Here is a 7,035-nt window from a genome sequence, read left to right as displayed (position 1 = left end):
AAGACAGGCAGTATAATATAGCAACAAATTAGAACAGAACATAAACTTTTTACCTACTATTTTCATGTCAAAATGGCTGCAAATGAAAAAGGCTATTAACATTTGTCAGCTGATAGGGCACTTTCTATCATCTGAGTGGCATATGATCCATAAATTCTGTAAAATGCAAAAAGCAGAAAAAATTATTTTGCTTTAAATGCTTTATATTCTTCAATTAACAGTTATTCATCCTATTCGATAAATTCAGACATTCATGGTTTAGCAATGAATAGCAATAAAATTGACAGGGTTTACTGTCATATAATATATGTCAATGTGGTTAAAGTCGTTTTAACTGGGTAAACGTATCAGAACCAGGCAATTAAGTGAAAAACAGCATTTTATTTGATGGCCACCAGATGGCACTAGCTGTGGTTGCAAAACGACTCAGTCCTACTGAGTCTGTGGGATAAGAAATTCATTCATTTTGCGTAACATTGATTAAGGCAGACCTTCCCAAAGTGTGGGGCCCGCCCCTAGGGGGGGCGCAGGGCCATGGCAGGGGGGGCGCGGTATGAAAAGGAAAAAAACAAAACGGTTGGACACTGCCCACAGAAACACAAAGCAGGAGATGAAGCATAGCTGAAAATGTTTCCAAACCAACTTCATTCTAAGCCAAAGACTAGAAAATATGGTGAAGCATATCTTCCCTTTGGTTTCACCTGCACAAGTGCGAAGGTAGGTCTCCCCTGCAGAATTGGTTTTCCCTTCGTTGGGAGCAGCGCTGGGCTCTTCAAATCACGGACAAACAGTATCCCACATTCTTGATTTTTAGTTCACAAACACTTGTTGCAATGACTAACTACTCCTGACATTTTGGAGATGTTAGCTCTTTATACAGTAAAGTTACAGTGGGATAAAAATACTATCAGGCTGATGCTTCCTCGGTTTGTTCCCTCGGTTCAAATCATGGACAAACAGTATCCCACAGCTGTTTATGTTTTGAAACCCATTTTGCACAGAGAGGCATTTTTTTTTTAAATGTATTGATAGCAATGTTGAATATTATTACACAGGAAAAAAACCCAACTACACGTAAAATAATCACAGGCCTCTGCCTTTGTAAATGGAGGGACAGTAACTGCGTGTAAAACCTGAAGACAGTCAGATTAACAGTCGTCTCTATCTGCCATTCTGCAATTCATCTCATGTAAACAATAACGTGCGCACAGCGTGACGTGAAAAAAGGCACACATCTTTGACGTTGCGTGACGAACTCTGTATTCCTTGTAAAAGCAAAAAAGGAGTTTCAAAAAATCTCCGTTTTCGGTGATTCCAAACGCCGCTAACGTGTGGACGAAACAGCTGCGTTTTCAAAAATACCCGTGTAGGTGTGGACGTAGCGTAAAAGAGTTAGTAGTTTATTTTATTACTACCTGTCATTTATTGCAGATTACTTGTATTTGCTTAATTGTTTACTAAATGTTTGACGTGTGAAATAAACCGCAATGGAGCAGAATATGGGTGTGTGTGGTTGGAGGATGTGTCAGTGCGTGTGCGTGTGTGCGTGTGCACCCGCGGGGGGGGGGGGGGCATTTTTTATGTAAAACAAAGGGGGGCCCAGCAAAAAAAGTTTGGGAACCACTGGATTAAGGTGACCCAAAATGTCACATTTATTAAAAAATGTCAGATTTATTAATTCTTGGTTATACTATCTTTCACAATGGAGGATTATCCATGGCCATTGGCTAGCAACTTGAGGTTGACAAGTTTCACAGAAACTTGTCAACCTCAAGAAAAAGTTTCACAGACTGCTGGTCCAAGATGGAAGTAGTGAAAATGCTAATCCAACATCTAAGATTTGATGTTATGTTATTGTCCCCATGTCCCCATTATTTCTGTGTAGGCTTTTCTTGCTTTAGTGCTAAAGGAGTTATTAAAAGCTGCTTATGGTACACTTCAGCTCTTCTTCAGTGTCTTCAGATTTATGATTAGCAAGAGACAACTCATCAGTTAAATCACAGGGTGACTTGCAACTTTCCTTTCTACCATGTTTTGTGCCGTCTGGAGATTGTAACTGTTTCAGAAACCTGCTTCTTTCCCTTCAGTCATTCAGACTGCAGCCTTATCTGTATGTGCAAACAACAACTGCTCCTCCACAAGTTCCAGCCTTTGTTGCATGGACAGTTCTGTGAAAATTACAGAAAGGATATGGAGTATTTAATGGATGGCACTCAAGCTAGCTGTCAGACACAGTAGCCACAAAATTGCAGTAATTTACAAGCTGAAAAGAGAAGTCAGCGTAAAAGTGCTTTAAACCTGCCATTCTTTTTAATGGGTAGACAAGGACAACTCAGCTGGTTGCAGAAACACTTCTGATTGTATGGGAGTCTATAGGGAAACAGCCCTCATCTTCATTAATCATCAGAGTTCAGTCAACACAGTGGGTTATGTCATGGTGGCTAATTCCATGTCTTATATACAGTCTATGAAGCCAGCAAGAAACAAAAGATATGTTAAGTTCACGGATTTCTGTTATGAGATGGAGACAGGACAGGGAGTGACGGAAGCATTTCTTTACAGGTTGCTTTATCATTAGATGTGCTTTCCAACAAAGTTGCAAAGCACCTTGCGAATCCAGAAAGTCACCCATTGGCATTCTCATCTGCTGCTTCATCCACATACTCATTGTAATCATGTCTGCCCCGCAGAGACCATTAGTAGCCATGGCAATGTCAACACACATAGAACTTGGATAATTCACTGGTCTAATTTCTGCACCGCTTCTAGAGAGTGTGCTCTGTGGCATAGTTATTAGTATAGCCCTTCATCAACGTCATAACCCAAACCAATTATTTGATCTATCATTGTGTACCAGGCAAAAGTGACATTAGTCATAAAAAAATGTTGGCAGCAATATTCTACAAAGATCACTAAAAAGAAGCCAAAGGTAGTTGAAGAGAGAAGAACTGGTTTGTTCATAGTATCCATGGTGATGTATGAATCTGAATAAATGAACTGATGAAATACTTTGTCACATATTGGCAGAAAATATTGTTGCCATAGTGAAGCACATTCGTCAAGCACAAAGAAGGCTTTTTCAAATAGTGCATATTTTGAATCAAATTGCTTGAAAGTCGAACCCCCGGTGCTCTTTCCTGCACTCATTCTGATGATCCTGGCGAGGGAAGCTACAGATTTTTTGCCATTTCCTCGGGGTTATCTGTTCAGTGCTGTCAGTATGAAAACAACTGCTGTTGGGTGCAGGCATCCGCACAGCTGACCCCTGCAGCAGCAGTGTGCTGCCTCCCACACTCAGATGTTAAGTCTTCCAAGCCCCCGCACTGAGCATGCTCAGACAAACCAGCTCCTGGATCTCTACAGGAGTTTAGCTTAGCAGTCATCTGCGCATGGAACGATGCGAAGTGACAAGAACAGTGGGAAGCCATGGAGCTGAGATAAGAAGCAGAGCCAAAAGCTAGACCGGCATACAAAAATACACACAGGCCCACGATGGCAAATGGAGTATACATAGAAAAATTTATTTATTTATTTATTTTTTGCTCTGTCAACGCACAAGTCAGTCAGAAACCAGAAACATAAAGAAAGACGATCTTGTGTAAGCTGCTACAGTAAGAAAAGAATGTTGATATAGTGTAAGAAAACACAACTTTATTAATTACATGCCTTTATCCCGTTTTCAGTACTTCTAAACCTAAGAGCAAAACCTGTAAAGTTGTACAGTTATTCCGGCTCTTCCACAGAGCTGCAAATCTGTGCACTTCCTCTGCTGCAGCTGACACTTATGTAGGTAGAACAGAGGTGCTGACTCCACAAAGAAAGCCTGTACTGCATCAGAGAGGAAGGCACAGCGCAAACACGTGTTACAACCTTTTCAGTGCAAACGCAAAATATCTCCAGATTAGGCTCCAGACGCAGAGTGCGGTTGTTATCGGAAGCGTATAGCGTAGAGTAGTTCTTTCACTTTTATGTGTTAATTCTAAAACAATTGTAAAACCTCCATCAACTCCCAGTGCAGCCTGCGGAAGAAATTTGTTTAATTATCCATGGCAGCTGCTGTCCTGTTTGGGTCTACTGGGGACCATTAGGACGTGCGACTTAACAAACACCAGCCAACAGCCTCCAATCACATGCAAAGGCAGTATTAGCAAGCGTATGCAGACTTTCATGATGGCACTGAAACCAGAAAAGGAATCTTATTTTAAGTTATTTTTTTCTTCACCTCACCACCCACCTTCTCCTCCTACTCCGTTGCATAATGCATGAGGATATTTAAATGCTCTTATCACATTCTCAAGACAATAAACAGATAGATACCAAATAAATGAACAAATGGCAGCGACTGGGCACAGACTATGTGAAAATTAGAGAACGCTTTTGAATTTTTAGACTCCCATAAAAAACAAAACAAAACAAAAAACTGTATTTATGAGCTGATATCATTTCTATTAGTTCTCTTTTCTTATCTTTGACCTAAGGAGAGTCAGTGTGGACTGAGACATAACCTTCAATTCGGATCTTAATTAAATAATAATAATCATAATAATAGAAAACCCACTTTGTCTCTTTCTAATCCCAAAGCTGCACATTGGGTACATTCCAGAAGAGTTCTGATCTTAATGACTTGAGTGGTTTCTAATGAATCCTAAAGACCTGCTAAACTCTGCCTCTGACTGCTGTTCATCGTCCAATGCATTATGCTGTCAGAGTGCTCTTTTTAATATGTTGATATTAGTTATTGCAGAGATATAACCACAATCACAATCACAAATAATCACAAATCACAAATAATTTCCCCCAGGGATCAATAAAGTATTCTGATTCTGATTCTGATTGAATCAGCAGAATGTCCCTTGATTTACTGTTATTTTAATAATCCATAATTGTTGATTTCTGCTTGTTTGCTTTGTTTTATGTTTGTTTTAAGCAATAAATGCCACATGGAGAAAGACTAAGGCCTTGAAAAGCACATACACTTCAGATGTTAAACAAGTCATCAGAGAGAAAGCTGGCTAACACTGCCACCTGCTGGAAATACATGGTTTGTTCACTGATATTTTCACTGATATATGGGCATCCTGAAAAAAACACAAACAAACAAAAAAAAAAACAGTTGATCTTGGTGAATCATCTCTGAAAACTATTCCCATGGCTGCTCAGCCACTTAGGGTGAAGCTATGAAATATACTCCTATGGAAAGAATTAATCCACTATAGGATTATTTTGGCCCAACTAATCCAATAGTGGATTAATTAGAGACTGATCCTTTGGCAATGTAATGTAATATCAGGTCATTCAGAAGCTTGTGTTGTGTCATTTTAGACACATGGTTCCACTTCTGTAAATGATGGGTTCAAAAAACTACATCTTGCTTGATGGCAGCAATTTGGCTAAATTCAAGTTTATTTGTGTAGCTCCAAATCACAATAGCAGTCACCTCAAGGCGCTTTACTCTGTAAGGTAAATGCCCTACAGTATTACAGAGAATAAATTCCCAACAATAAGATCATCCCCTGTGAGCAAGCAGTAGGGAAAAACTCACTTTCAACAGGAAGAAATCTAAAAATAAAACTAACAGTTTACTCAAGATTCCACTTCAAGCCAGAATCACAGCATATTAAATTGTTTACTTTAGTTATAGACTTTTGTTTTGAAAGATCATTACCAAAAAATAACTGCAATTAACAACAACTCAATCTTATTAAAGAATTTCATAGTTTCATATGATGGTTTTTGCATAGTTTCAGACAAATGAGACTTAACATTTTGTGCCAAAGTGAAACTGACATGACACACATTTTTCTTTCTTTCTTTTCTTTTCTTTTTTTTTTTTACTGTATACCCTTAACCCAGCGGTTCATCTTAAACACTGGTAAAAGAGAATTTTATTTACAAAGATAACTGATGCTGAAATGGCAATCCTCAACAGCAGACCTGCTGTTACGCGTATGTGATGTGACATGTATGTGCGGTGTTACATAAACGTGGACAAATAACCGTTCGCACAGAGACACACTCCAAAGCTATAATAATCCAGCTATTGACAGTTAGATAAAAGTGCTGCTCTTTGGACAGCTGATTTAATTTTATTTATCCTCAGCCCTAGAGGTGTAATGCTGGAACTGACGATGCACAGGTAAACAGAGATAACCAGAGTGAAAATAAAGGACTGCACATCTGAGACTATTAATAAGGTTTCAAATGTATCAGGCCTAAAATAAATAGTGAGGCAAGTAAAATTTTGGATTAGTGCACTTCTGAGCCAACGATGCATTTTCATAAAGGCCATGATGATGCATCGGCTTTTTCATCAGCTTAATCACAATGAAAAATTACAATTTGGTCCCATCATGTATGCCGATGACTACAGACAGCACTCTTGTATCTTGATTGTCTTTCTGACCTTTATATTCAGTCTGGTTTAGTTAATTTGCAGCACAGACAACCCAGACTAAGTTACATTTGTATATCCTGTTAAAGAATGGAACCTGTTGTTTGCATAAGTTATTTGTACTTACTTATAATATGTATTTTTTAAGCAATGCAATATACATTATACATACAGATACATATCAGAGCTTAAAAATAAGGATCAGTTCATTCTTTTTTCTGATGAATGATGTTTTCAGCTATCATTTTTTTTCCAATTAAACACACAAAGCAAACAAATATTGATTATAATCAACATTCACAAGAGCATATCTCTCACTTCACTCACTTCAGATTTTGAAAAGACAAAGAGAAAGCTGCATATTCTGCAATTGCAGTAATAAATAAACAGTTTAATATAATGCATAGAAACAGATGTAATGTCCAGGAAAGAAAGCCCATTTATTAAATGTTCATGAGTCTCTGTTTGTGTTTCTCCTGCTGGAAGAACATTTGTCCTTCTGAAATGCCAATGAAACCTCCCACAGCACCTACGTGCAGGAAGCTGTACATGCAACACTCACTCTGAGCTGTGTTTGGTGCAGTAAGGTCCAGCTTGCCTTGTTAATGAGTTTTGTTGAATTAAGTTCCCACTGACAATCTTTT

Source organism: Perissodus microlepis, chromosome 10, assembly GCF_051167445.1.
Source record: "Perissodus microlepis isolate ML-2025 ecotype Zambia chromosome 10, ASM5116744v1, whole genome shotgun sequence".
Taxonomy (NCBI): Eukaryota; Metazoa; Chordata; class Actinopteri; order Cichliformes; family Cichlidae; genus Perissodus; species Perissodus microlepis.
The sequence above is the reverse complement of the archived record's forward strand: the minus strand, read 5'-3'. Positions refer to the sequence as shown.